The 15,358-nt window shown below is 28.2% G+C and overlaps 1 long non-coding RNA gene across 1 annotated transcript; it reads left to right on the plus strand.

The window, feature by feature from the left end:
• Positions 1-13,268: 13,268 nt before the first annotated feature.
• LOC111038235 lies at positions 13,269-15,342 on the plus strand. The gene is made up of 5 exons (XR_002604958.1): positions 13,269-13,961; positions 14,023-14,310; positions 14,384-14,607; positions 14,689-15,049; positions 15,087-15,342. It is a non-coding gene; the product is annotated as an uncharacterized LOC111038235 (long non-coding RNA).
• Positions 15,343-15,358: the final 16 nt, after the last annotated feature.

A 15,358-nucleotide genomic window follows, 5' to 3' on the forward strand; every position in this document is an offset into this window, starting at 1 on the left:
ATAGTATTAACTAGACTTTCGGCCATAATGGCCTACCGACGGCGAGTTCGAGACAGACTGGTTAGTAAGACGACTTATCCGATTTTCTGGTTCATTTTTTCGAAACGGTTCCAACACACTTTCTAGCCGACATGTCAGTAAGAAACCATTTGACAATAACCCTGACTAAAAGTAAAATTAGCAATATTATTTTGATCAATGGCGTACACATGGGGAGGGGGGGTGTTCAACCCCCCCCCCCTAGTATTTTTTCAGTTTACGTAATTACGTAAAAATATATAGTAAAAATGATGACAATTTAAAAAAAAAATTAATAGTACTAATAAAAATAAATACAAAATTAAATTAGGGAATTTCAGTGTAACCGTCACAATCGAGCTTCGATTAAAAATGTACGGCGAGAAGACCGTCGTCACCAAAGTTATTATTTAATAATAATTATTATTAGATATGGGATATTCCAAATTATACTCCATTATATTATAACATTATATTTTAAACTGAAAAATAATTATTTACACAAGATAGATTAAATGGATTGACCATGTTGTCGGTATACCGTGATATAAATTTAACTCCTGAAGAAGTCATTGATGAGTTGGGACAAAAACCCAGGAAAATAGACATTGTTTTATAATGAAAATAAATATTAGTTAAACAACATATTATTTTGATTTATCAATGTATAATATATATATGTATATAATTTTTTTATATGTAAGCCCCCCCCCCACATTGAAAATAGCTGTGTACGCCACTGATTTTAATTGTAATTTATCATAACAATATAAAGTCCATAACGCATAATTTTTTTTTGACGTCACTTTTCAATTATTAGTAATACTTAACTGATTACTATACAATAGTCACTTAACTTGTAATGAATTTATAACTTTTGAACTTATCGTAGAACATTAATTATTTTTAATTGTTTTTAGAAAACGTAAGACTTAAAATATGGTCAATGTGATTACTGTTTATGTTTGATAAGTTTACAAGTATAACACATTGTTATAATTATAAAAAAACATGAACAAAAAAATCACTTGTAAACACTGATTTAAGATTTCTTCATACAAAAATTAATTAATTTTTTTGTTGTATGATTAACAACTCAATATTAACTGAGTACAACATAATTAAAAATTTAAAAAAAAAATTAGTAGTAACTATAAAAAACCTTAACTGATGCACCGTATTTTAGATGCCCTAAATTTTCAAACCTGAATTGATTCAATTATAATATTTCGTATAGATAAAATTTGTAATTTTTATTTATAGTGTTTCATAAATTAATATTTTTCATAGAGAAAAATTTTATTGTATTAAAAAATATATATTTTGGAATTATAATATCCATGTGCCAAATATATTTTTTTTAAATAAGTTAGTATATTTTATTCTTAAAAATATATTTTTTATCATGTTTAGAGTATAGGTAGTCTACAAAAGAATAGTAAAACACGTAACTATGATATATGATTCATTATGGTCAAATTACACGTAATTGATAAAAGCCTATAATCACTAGAAAATATATGGTTAATAAAGGATTATAGTTTCTTGGGGATTTCATTGGTACCTAAGCCCTGTAAGAAACTTGATATCTACGTCACCATAGAACTAAGTTGAAAAAATAAGTTTCCTCTCTATTCATCTGGGAATTTAACTTCATTCTTAATTTATTTAATATTTCTACCATCCATATCACTCCCATGAATATTTTTTTAAAAGTATAAACAAAGTTTTCAGCCTATAGTCTCGTTTTTATTTTATTTGAATACATTTTTTTCATTGCAGATTACACTGAATAATATGTTTGAATGCATTAATGTATAAAACATTTTTTAATAAAAAAAAAATGAAAATATATTTATACGCATTTTAAAATTTACAAAAATTTCAATAGTATCAACATAAGTTTATTTTTATTTGAGAGATTCCAAAGTTGAAACAACATCATATATTTCAGTATGACTGGGTAATAAAACAAGTTTTATTTTTAAGCTGATTCAATATACTTATATATATTATATATTATAGTAATATATTTGATATGGTAGGTAGCCTTAGAAAACAGTGAAAACAATATTTTTTTCAAGGTACCTACTAACTGGTTAAACATATATATATCTTATATCAACTCAAATTCAACCAAAATTTTGGTTATGCGTGCTACTAAAGAATTTCTACTTCTCGTATGATTTTACAAAATAAGAAAAATGTCATAATATTAATACTTACATACAGTGCCTAGTTATAGGATACAGATATACTGTGCTCGTCTTCCTCCATATTAATTAATTATTTTATATTCACTATATTATGCTGTAAATCAAATCCTTATCAACTTCCTTAATGTAATAAATAGATAAACTTATTATTTTTCATCATGGCTAAAATGTATTTGTAAAATGTGCTTGTAATATTTTGATCCTTAAATTCTACATGTTTATTGCTGTTATATGCTTGACTTACTAATTTAAAATATTAATCATGTGTAATCAATTGTACTTTGAAAAATATGATTTTTATATTATAGTCTGTATATAATAATATTTTTTAGTTATTTGTTTTGAAAAGTCTACGAGGCAATTGAAAAAATTATTCGAAAAAAACATTATTACAATATTACACTCAGCAACACTCGAACATATTCTGAGAGAGTAGCGAAGTATAACCTGCAAACATGGACATTTTCCTATGATATGATAATTATCGATCTCTCATATTTTTCAAAAGAAATCCTTTGCTATTGATATAAAAAAAAATGTATACTTATACAACTATATCCATTACAATGACAACTGCAAAAATACAACTAAAATAAAACTTTTTTTTCGTTTTTATCAAATTCCAAAAATAATTGAATTTAAATACATTTTATACTAGATACTACCCCGTGAAATAGAAACCTCCAGTTGTAATTGTTATTTTAAAATTTTACATAAATCTCGACGTCTGTTACAAAAATATGTTAAGGCCAATTATTCCTAAATATTTTGTTTGTTTTCATTAGGTAAATATATGTATAATACTATAATAATATAATATAATATCATAATATTATATTATGTGAAAAAGTAAATATTCAATGCACTATTGAAGAAAAAAAAATATCATTCCTAATAACAAATACATAAAGGATTCAATTTTTGAAACTGTTTCTCAGATATCCGCCAAATCCAATAACTAATCGATTCTAGTAGGTACATATTATTACTGTGCTTTGAAAAGAAAAACAATTTTTCTGCTCACGTATCTGATGAATCCAAAATACTTTGGGTTTTATTTTGCAATCTTCAAAATCCTTTCATCAGATCCAACATATACAATATCTATATAGCTTAAAATCCTTCACAAGGTTTACAGCGAAATTATAAATGAAATCTTACATGCGTTATCATATTACTTTAAAATGTACTTGTTTACACTATTGTTATGATTCAATTTGTAATCGATTAGCTGCCATATATTACAATATTTAAAAATAAAACGAATATAGACTTAAAATTTGTGAAAGTTTTCAAAAAAAATATTTCTCGGCATATCTGTTTATTAGTTTGACGATAGATCAACAACAAAAACCGATTGTTCAATTGACCATGGCAAATTTATTGTAAATAAAATCAAGAAGAAAAAAGCGGGTAAGTGGATGTCGCTCTACTGTTCAGTAGGTTACAAGTTGGTAATTGTAATGGATGGTGTTAAATTTGAATTCAATGATAAAAAATCATTGTTGACGAAAAACGATTCTGAGTGAGGACGGTCTGATATTATTGTGATTTAAAGTAATTTATTTTACTACTAAGCATTAGTACTTCAGTAGATTGAAATGATTAAATTCTAACTTTGTTTTACATTTTCAACTCTTAGCTATGAAAGTTGAACATTTTAAAAATGTTAAAAAAAACTATAAGACTATTTGTAATTTTGAATGATGACAGTTTTGTAAAAATTTGAACTTTAAAATGCTTATAAAACAATTGTGCATATGCATTTTAAATATTTTTCAACTAATATTGTAAATATATATCAGCACTATGGTTTTACATTTTCAAACTTTTTGATCCAACAAATAAAATTTTATCATGCAACTATAGAAAAAAAAAATTTTTATGTAAAATGTTCGTAAAGGGCCCAAAATCAGTCAAAATATTTTGAAAATTTTACTAAGTAAATAAATTGATTATATAAGCATATGGTTTAAATTTTAAGAATCTGGAGTTATTTATTTTTGAATTACATCAAAATAAGAAAACCGCTATAAGAGAAATCGAGTGAATATCCAATGTTGTAAGAATTTCAATTTCAAACGTTCATAAGAATTGAATTTGACTTTCCGGTAGAATTTTTTTTTTTAGTTTATCGTCTGCTGTGTATTTGGGTTTGTATAAATTAAAATGTAACAATTTATGAAACCAGGTTTACCCTAGCTTTCATCAAGCCTGGGCCTGAACAAGTTAAAAAGTTTAACATTTTTAAATTTAATCTTCGATGACTTAATTTTTAACTTAACTTATTTTAATTGATATAAACTTCATAAACAACGAGTTACTTTTAATCAAATTCAAGTTACGTTAATTTATGAATAATTAAAAATAATAAATATATTAAAATTATTATTGATGATGCATATTACATAACCATTTACTAGAGTAGGAAATTAAAAATATAGTTATTCATTGTTCCATCAACCAGAAATCTCAAATCTTCAAGAAAAATAACTTATAATATACCTATAATATATAGCCATATAGTTATAGGTGCATCGTATATTATATGCATAAAGGTATATCATACCATACTGCGGCATACGAGCATATTGTAATAATAATAAATTAATAAATACTAATAACTATAGGGCTCGGATTTTAAAGGAAATGCTTCTTTTTATATATTTAAGATAGAAATGTAATTATTAATTATCATACATGAATTCGTTTCACGTCAACCTGATTCCAAATAAACGAATTTATTTTTGGTTCTTTTGGTTTTTTTTCGTGTAAATGCTTTTTTGCTCTTTTATTGTTTTTTTCAGTTATTCTAACTGTGGAATTTTTATGTCTGTTATGCTATAAAAATAAAAATAAATGTTCATTTATTTAATAAGAAATGTGAAAACCCGCAATAATGACCGTGACCGTACCATTAGTGTGAAACGACCTTAAACGTATAGATTATCAATCTACAGGTAGCTTATGGGTCGATAGCTTATCGGCTTTTGCATGTAGTCAGTATAACTTACCCTCAGTACTCGTATGACATCGATATCGACCAGTTCAAAATTTAAGTGTTGTAGTTCTTTATAGTGTTGTAATGTATTAAAAAGGTAAAAGTTAAAACAAATGCATTTAAAAAAAAATTGGTGTTAGAGTTTGGAGAAGAATTTTGTCACACAGATGGATCGATTTTATATTGCAAACTTAGTGAAACACAAGTGTCACATGAAAAAAAATATGATATACCATAGCATGTACGAAGAGAAAAACACGTTCAAGCTGTTAAAAGGCACGAAAATGAAAAGTCTGCATTACTTCAACCATTTTTACAACAGTTTAGTAGTCAGTCAGATTTGAATGCCGATTTATGTTCAACATTGGTAGCTGCAAATATTCCAATGAATATACTAAATAATAAACATTTTCACGAATTTTTACCAAAATATTGCAAAAAAACCATTCCTGACGAGTCGACATTACGTAAAGGATATTTCAATTCATTAGTAATAAGTAATAAGTAATATGATATTATTCTATTATATTGATACAGTCATTTAGATATAAATCAGTAATCAGAAGTGTACAATTCTCAAGAACACATCATTATATAATATGTTTGCCATAAATAAGTCATTTTTAAATTAAAACCATTTGGGTTATTTCTCATATATATTAATATTCATATTTTAAACGATTATATTTATAAGCAGCCAATATTGTCAGTAGACAAAACAGTCATAGCCTACATCGGTTTAAGCTTAGCAAGCAAGATTTGCAATATTGAATGTAGAATATTCAATATTGTGTTTCAGTTTTTGTGTTACTATGATAGTATGATGTGATTGTCAGTGTCCAATTAAGTACATTTGATTTTTTTATTAAATTACCTATTTAATTATACAGTTCTAAATTTTCACAACACATTCAGTCCACACTAATTGGAGAGTGGAGACTTGGAGATTTTTTACAGTTTTAGTTCTCAGAAAAAGAATTCAAAGTTTAAAATCAAGTAAGTACATTCCTTTATACCATGTTGTTTGTATTTAATCATTCAAAAAAATGTATGATATATTAATAAATCAAGGTTGTATTTATTTCTGTATTTTGTATTCTTTTGATGCCTACTACCTAATTCTATTCATCAGCATCTAATAATTTAATTCTATGAAAAGAAAAGGTATTGACTATTTTCTGTGTTCAATAATATTTATGATTTTAATTTTTTGATACCATATCTAAATACCGGTTATTTATATGGATGTTTAAAAAAAATTTAACTAACATAAGTTAATAAGTTAATACAAAATGTTCATATAACTTTTAATTTAACTGAGTTAAAAAAAAATAAGTTAACTGTTAACTTTAAACTTTTTAAAATGTTTTCCATCAACTTAACTTAATTCAGTTAAAAACTAGCATTAACTTGCCCTGGCTTGGCTTTCAGTATGACGCCAACCAATATTATATAAAATATACAATACGTAACTTTGATGTCTTATGTTTATTTAAGTTCTAAAACATTAGTTTAAAACTAATATTACAAAATGTAGTATTTTAAATTTTTAAATTCACCTGGTCAATCTTATATCATGCGATTAAGAGAGGAAACTATTTGTTTTAAAAATGTTTTTTCTTTCTTTAGGCAAGCACGTTGTGAGACTGTTGTTGAAGGATGAGAGTATCTCTATCGATTAGAAAATAGGGAGCAGATGGTATTTTATCGGATTGCCACAATTCTCAAATCTATAGAAGTCGTTCATTAAATTGAAAATATATCGACGACAACCAAATACCAATAACAACACTAAAATTGATAATAATATCTATTTGTACCATATGAAATATTATCAAGTATATATTTTGTAAGTGAAATCACGAATAATAATACGTCCTGCGCAAAAACATGCAATGTTTTACAAATCAAATCAAATTGTTTTTTTTTTAAACTCGTCCTGCAGTTTGTAAGATGTTAACCATGCTCGTGGCCTAAAACAAACTAACGTTTCAAAACTTAAAACCGCTAAGAATAAAAAAACTCGCTAGATAAACGGCAGGATAATCACTCGGGCTTTTGGTAAAAATCTAGAGTTTGCGAGTCGCCCCACCCCGAGGAGTTTTCTTGAAATCCTGCGCAGTTTACCCTCATTATGCGCAATATTTTTCCATCAAACGATCAAACTATATTTAACACATCAAATTTACACCTATACACGTGTGTTGACGATGTGCCTTCTGTTCGGACAAAGGCTAAGGGTTTAGTAACGGTTTTCACCGTTTCACGCGTATGTGCACAATCGTGTATAAGTGTGCGCATTATGCTCACTGTACCAGTTACGTCGTAGTCATTATGTTTTTTTTCGTACAAACATTTACCTGTGTTACAGTGTGTGTTTAGAGGAAAAAAAAATGTTCTCTCGTGGGCGCTAAAACAAGAAAGTAAACGCTTCAAAAGATGTGAGTTCACCCCTTAACTCATGTGCGTATTATATTATGCTTATCAAGATCGAGTTTGCATTTGCGCGTGCTTTTTGACAGTGAGAAATCCTTTGAAAAAAACAACCCCCCAACAAACGGGCGACCCCGTCGTCACCGCCTCCGCGCGCCCGGACACAATGGATTTTCTTTATTAACACCTTACAGGCCGCGGGCGGTCTATAAATTTAAATGTAATCTGATCTGGCTGATCTGGCAAAAATAAATGTATATATGTATATACATATATATATATAGGTAAGTGTAATAAAAAATAGTAAACGCGCAAAAGGGTCGCGAAGAAAATCGTTTCCTAAAGTTGTGCACAGCTGCAAAAAAACAGACGGCAAAGGTACCATATTATATTATATATCATACAAAGTATATACATTTTTTTTCACCCACCCCACCGGAAAGTCGAAATATATAAAATATACATAGACGGCGCACGCGATCGCTATCGGTTGGCCGTTATTGAATGATTTTTCCGTTTTTATTTTTATTGTCTGCCCGCCGCCGCCGGTGCTGCACGATGAATCACAAAATACCCCTCAACCCCCGAATACTACCCGAGCCCTCCCCTCCTGAGCTTGGATCGACTGAACCCAATATGTGTGTTTTTTCTTCCGCCATCCCACCTTGGCTAGTCACTATTTTTTTGCTTACCGGACCGTCCTCTTGATGGCCGAATAGTCCAGTCCCGACAGATAAACCTTCCGAGTATTATTTGAAAACCGTTCGAGCAAAATATAAGATAAATATTCCTACCGAACTTGTGCACGCGTAAAAGTAAAACTAGTCATTTACGTTGTACTAAGCTTTAGCTTTTAAAGTTCCGAACGATTTATTATGTTGCGAAATGTACCGTCTTGTGAATGTGAAAAATAAAATAATAAATGGAAAACCTAGGTGGGTAATCATTTGCCAGCTAAAAACTATTTACATTGTGCTAATATTTATTTATTTATAAAAATGTTGGCTGCAACTTGTTTGCGCACATTTTATAATTTTTACCTGAAAAATCGGAACTCATTTGCGCACACGGTTATCCTAAATGTACAACTGGTTTGCGCACACGAAAATAAGGCTATATGACATAAGCGCCAAAGGTGCAAAAATGCAAGGCTGGGCATTAACGAGTTAAAAAGTTAAAGTTAAGTTAATAAGTTAATTTTATATTAACTTTTTAACTTAACTAGTTACTTTTGGCTTTTCATTAACTTAACTGTTAACTGTTAAAAATGACATATCATTTGCGCCAAAATAAATATTTTATATAAGTAGTTTTTCTAAATTGATATATCTTATAAAAATGATATTATATATGTATACTATATTATACTAATATTATTTTCTATAAATAGTTATTTGAAAATTGCTGTCTTATAAGAATATTTTTATATAGAATATTAGAATATAGAATATTTTCTATATTTTTGCTCTTTAAACAAAATACACACAACACCTTTATTCGTAACAGTTTTATTACGGAAAATAATAGACACGTTTCCCAATCATATCGACTATAGGTCTATATCACTATATTAAAATTAAAATTAACACATTTTACACAAACATTATATTATATGCATTTTTAACATAATTTATTAACAATTATTATTAACAATAAGCAAGTATTAACATGCATTTTTAACCACACCTATGAATATATTCATAGTCAGTCCTAAGTCTGTTAAGACGTGAGAAGGAAAATGTATGTAGGTACTTTAATAATTTACTTATTAAGAGGGTATTAAAAGGTCAGGCCAGAAGGTAACTGTGCGCAAACCATGTGCATGTTTACGGCTCAACTGTTCCCAAACGAGTGGTAGTTTTGTGCCCAAAAAATTTTTTTTTTTTTGTATTTGTGCGCAAACCAGTACCGCCCAAAATGTTACGGATCAAGCCCTCCCCCCCCTAAAAAAAATTAAATGAATAACGTGTATGACATATATACATAGATAATTAATAGTATTTAATAGGGAAAATAAAGAAAATACTCTTGAAACTTGGCTATTCGCAGAGTAAATTGGGGGTCCTCATTGGCAAACCACACCATGGAGCATTCGGGCCATAATTAGTGGGAGTGAAAAGGATAGAATTGGGAATTCGAGAACGTGTGTTGAGAGTAGGCATTCGGAATTTAATTAATGACAAAATAGGGGACGGTTGACTTTGTTGGTTAAAATAATTGAAAGAAAAGTTGTAATACCCTTGTGTCTATAGGGTTGGGTAAGCGTTCTGACGATGCTAAAAAAAAAATTGAGTATTTATCACATCGAAAATCATAAAAAAATATTGCACACTCTTCTTGCATAGCTGGCTTCGATAACTCGATATCCACAATCCCACTGTATTGTAATAATTATTGTATTTTTTATATTAAATAAATTACTATAGTGTGCAACTTTGAAATTGTTGAAATGGTGGGCTTAAGAATCACATAGGTACTCTGGTAATCGGAATAAAAATACCCGGGAAAAAAAATCCCCATACTATAATATTACTCACAAACACATGCGAATTATTGACCAGATATTTTTTTAAACTCTAATTAGTGTAACTACCAACATTATTAATATTTAATTACAAATATATACTTACAGTGTAGTAATATCTAATTAAAATGTAGAAATTGTTCAATTTTTATAGCTAAGGATTAAACATTTAAAATATTACCTACGTTTCATACAATATTTCGGTTATAATGTAAATAAAATATTATTATAGGAAGCTTTGTTATACGTTTTACTTTATATAGATAAAATATTTAAAACATTATAAAATTAAAATAAAAATTATTATCAAACAATAGTTAATATAGGTAATCAAAGTAAAAAAAAAAATCAGTTATCAAAGGTACCTAGTAGTGTGTAACCTATACACACTACAGTACTACACCATACACAATATTTTAAGTTCTTAATTCTTATATCGTATATAATATTAGATACATTAGAAAATAACTTAAAGTAATGAAAAAAAAAAATTATCTTAGTTATTTAATTTTACAGAATTATACATAATATCGCAGCATTATAAAACACACAATATTATTAGTATTAAGTATATATTTGTAATCAATTATTAATAATGATGGTAATTAGTAATTACACTAATTAGCATTTAAAAAAATAATATTTCAATAATTTGCATGTGATTGTGAGTAATATACAAATATTATAGTCTGGGGTTTTTTTTCCATATGGTCGGGGATTTTTTTTCTCGGGGATTTTTATTCCGCAATTCAGGTACTCTATAATAGGTACACATAATTAGGAAAATTTATATTGAAAGATTTTTTTTTTTCATTTGGTAAACTGGCAAACGCATAATACTTTGTTGCTCATTTTTATTATTGTGTACCATAACTACAAGTACGCGTCGTGTTTTATTTAATTTAACCTTCAAGTAGATTTTAATAACACGATGATATTCCTGTGTTTCTGTATGAAAGTAAACTGTTTTAAACAATTAAAATTAATCTAAAAATTGTATAACCTGCAGATAACATTTCATTTTAAACTGAAAATAATAAAATTGGATTTAATTTAAAAAACACTTTTTCTAAAAAATTTTAATGCTGTTAAATCCTATAATGCTATACACTGGGCTCAAAAGCATTTTTCACGACACAAAAAGTGTTCGACGATTTATTGAATCTTTTCTGTCTGTGACATTTTACTGACCCCAGGTATATGTTTCCACAAGAATAAACAGGAACAAACATCTTAATACATATTCTGATAACAATTGGTATTATGTCTGTTCGCGTTGCCCTTTTTCTCCGTCCCCTCGATCCGCGGACAATTGATAATCAATGACCCAAAAACTGTTTGTTAAAATTGTATTCATTTTTTTTTCCAGTAAAAATATAAAAAAAGATAACTAACATACACAAACTCGCTGAGTGCCATTATTATATAGAACACATGTTTTTCGATTAGATATTGAGTGGATACCAACACAAAAGTGCTTTATCGTTTAATATATTGTGATGCATTTTAACGAGTTCCATTATTCCGGCGCAGCTCTCCGCCGAACATAATAATTAAATGCATAATCTTATTAATATGCTATGAAGCATAGGTAGGTATCATCGGTTGGTTTTAATGATACACAGTAAAATTGAATGAATCGACATATAGTATAATGATTTTTTTAGAAGCTTTTAGATTATATACCGGAAAATATTTCTACATCGACTATTAATAAATATTAAGAAAATAGTTATAAAAGTTAGTATTGATAAGTTATCAAGGATAACATATTATTCGATTTTGTATGCGATCGCCATACAAACAGTAATAATTACCTGTCACAGTAAATAGGCGAAAAATGAATATAGATATAGGTACTAATACAATAGTGTCGGTCTCTCGAGTGAAGGTAATCTGGAAAGACAAGTCCGAAGGTAATTTTTGGGAAGATACAGGCCCAACACAAATTATAATACCTCTCTCGTAGCCATGCCATACCCCCACTTAAAACCACTTTGATTATGCAATCAAATTTTATTTTATTTGAACAGAAAATGTGACGTCGGTAAATTTCGGAATAAAAACATGGGTATAATTTACAGACATAATGATTCACTTACACACTTTAACTATGGTCAATATTGCAAATATATACAAAGTAATGGGACCTGATAAACAGGTATGGTGGGTAAGGTTATTCATACATACTCTAGATATTATGTTCTATAGCCGGTTTAACTCGTGATAAGTAAGTGACCATGCAAAGTCAAAATTACTTAACATATTACACAAACTTTATTGATTGAATGACTGAGCGTGAACTTAATACTTATGATATTATACTGGGATGAATTAAAAATAAAAATAACAATGGACAGGGGAGTTCCTAGGGGGAGGGGGTGAATTGTTCATCAAGTTGATCTTAATAAAATATATACGTGTTGAACTTGATTAGGCTAGTGGTAAACATATTGAACCTCCCCCGAAAAAAATTTCTAGGCAGCACACAATACTATTTTAATATATTATGTACACGGAACACAGTGAGTAAAATGATGATATATTATTATTATTATAAATGAATAGTTATTTTAAATGTTTTAATGAAGGTGCAGGCCATACCATAGCCATTAGTTGCACCAATTAGTTATTAAAGTATGAGTTGTTAATATTTTGTTTAAAAATATTTAAAACTCTATAAATCTTTAGATAACATTAGTTTACATCAATCTTTTTGATTAAACTTCGTCCCATACTATCTATACTATTTGTTTTTAAACATATTTAGCAATATATTGTTTTTCTGGAAAATATCCAAAGAAACAAATTGACATTTAAAGAAAAGTAATTTTAGTATGACCTTTGACATCGGTAATATTTCATCAAACAGCACCTTTTTAAAACTTGTTCATTTGAATTTTGAATAGTTTATTATTAAATAGGTATATATATATTTTTTCATACAAAATATATATTGTTGTGGTTGCTTGCTTTAGATGTTGCGGTTTACTTTCAAATTATATTATAATGCTATGGAACCCACTTTAAATATTTTGTCGTACCGTATAATTTTAACAATGGTATTTTTGGGAATAGTTCCTTTTCAACGGATAATCTTTATCATGAAAAATGTGAAAGAAAATAAACTTAAGTACTTACCAATCTAATATTTGAAATTATCAGTAGGTACACATAGTAGCAACTAATTTTTTTTTCAAATTAATTGTACCTACCTATTTAGTTAGTATCATTAATTACAATGGTAAGCACAGTCATACTGAACCATATAAACAATTGTTGTTACTGGTAAGTAGCAGTCTTGGAATAGGTACATGCTACCAAAAAATTAGCATATTATGTAAACTAAACATTTAGTTACGTAAATGCAAGTCAAAATATTTGAACTGTGTCTATTGCGTAATGATACGTAAGCGTAATAAAAAGAGTGAGGCCTGACACAATACTATGATTTAACATAATTAAAATTTTAAATCTTTTGTAAAAAGACCAACACATAAACAGTTAGTACATGCATTCATAATTATTATTGCAAACAATATGAGTAATATTTCACCGTAAAGACAACTTGTTATTATTATTATTATTATTATTATTATTATTATTATTATTATTATTATTATTATTATTGTGGGGTGAATAAAAATAATAATACAAAATAAACTGATCATTTGAAGAGGTATTGTTGCATATTTGTAAATCATCTGAGGGCGTGAGACAAAAGCGTAGTTATTGTCTCATACAGACAACTGTATAACTGTTCAGGTAGGTAGGTATTTGATTTTATCATAACGAACATTATTATTTGATTTTTTTTTTTCAAATTTTAGTTGATATAACAGTTGTGAGACAATTTCACATTGGAGTTTGTACATGCATTTACCTGCAGCATTACATATTATAAAGTTGGAACAAAAACATATCAAAGTACAATAAAAATAATAATAATATAATATTATTATCACAACTTTACTGTTGTTTTGACGGCGTAAAATCCTATAAAGCTGAGTAAAATAATGTGTATCATAAAAACCATTTGGGATTCCTCGACAAACAAGATTAATAAAAACTAAAAATATATGGTTCATTGGTTTGTTCTGAATATAATATCATTATACGTAAGTATACGCTTCGATATATGGCCAAAGAACCAAAATCATGTATGTATAGTTTTACCATTTTTGATTGCAGTTCATTACACCTTAATACCTTATACAGTATTAATTGTACACTAAATACACACTATAGAATTGACCATCATAATTTATTCACATTTGACACGTGTCGTCACCGTAAAAATTATTACTCAAGCCAATATTAATATGAGACATTTCAGTTAAGTCGACATCGTTCACCAAAACCAACGAGCGAACTCGAAGACATACAGTTATAGACGGCCATCTTCCCATAAACAAGTAAATTAAATATTATTAAAATATTATATTGCCTACATAAATAATTTGTTGAGTTGTAATTTTGTCTTTGTATTGATAAAGAAAAAAAAACACTAAACAATAGTGCTCGATCAAACCTTCAGCTCCAGAAAACGTACTTACATATCCGCAAGGAAATAAAGCAATTCTTCCCCGGAAAACTAATATCGTAGGTAATTAGGTCCACGCATTGCTTGCAGTTACAGCTGTTGGCAGTTTCGTGTCTACACCGATCTGATTAAATATTAATTATTACCTACGGAAAACAGGCGAGTTCAGCCTGGGATGTCGCATAATTATTTTGCACTACAACGGAGTCTCGGGTTATCAGAAGTAATAATGATTCGCATAATTTTCAATAATATGACATAATTTGAAAAACGGTTGAGAGCAAGTGTCACAATTCGAACGTGACTATTTCGAGGTACTCCGTATAATATATATTATATAATATTGTATAGGTACTCCACAATAATAATGCAATAACACGATACCATAATCTAGGTATGCACCTACTTAAAAACGATGTTCCATAGTAGGTACGTTTTTTATGGTATGCATCGGCATATCGCCAATGATGCAGTGATACGACGACGACTGTGATATGACTTTCACCTATTTTCGACGTCGTTCACTGCTCAAGGCGATTAAATAATAATAATAATAATAATAATTGTAATAATGTGTACCGACTGTGATCATACTGTTAACCCGTTTTCCCAGGAAATAATAA

Source organism: Myzus persicae, unplaced genomic scaffold, assembly GCF_001856785.1.
Source record: "Myzus persicae strain clone G006 unplaced genomic scaffold, MPER_G0061.0, whole genome shotgun sequence".
NCBI classification, from domain to species: domain Eukaryota; kingdom Metazoa; phylum Arthropoda; class Insecta; order Hemiptera; family Aphididae; genus Myzus; species Myzus persicae.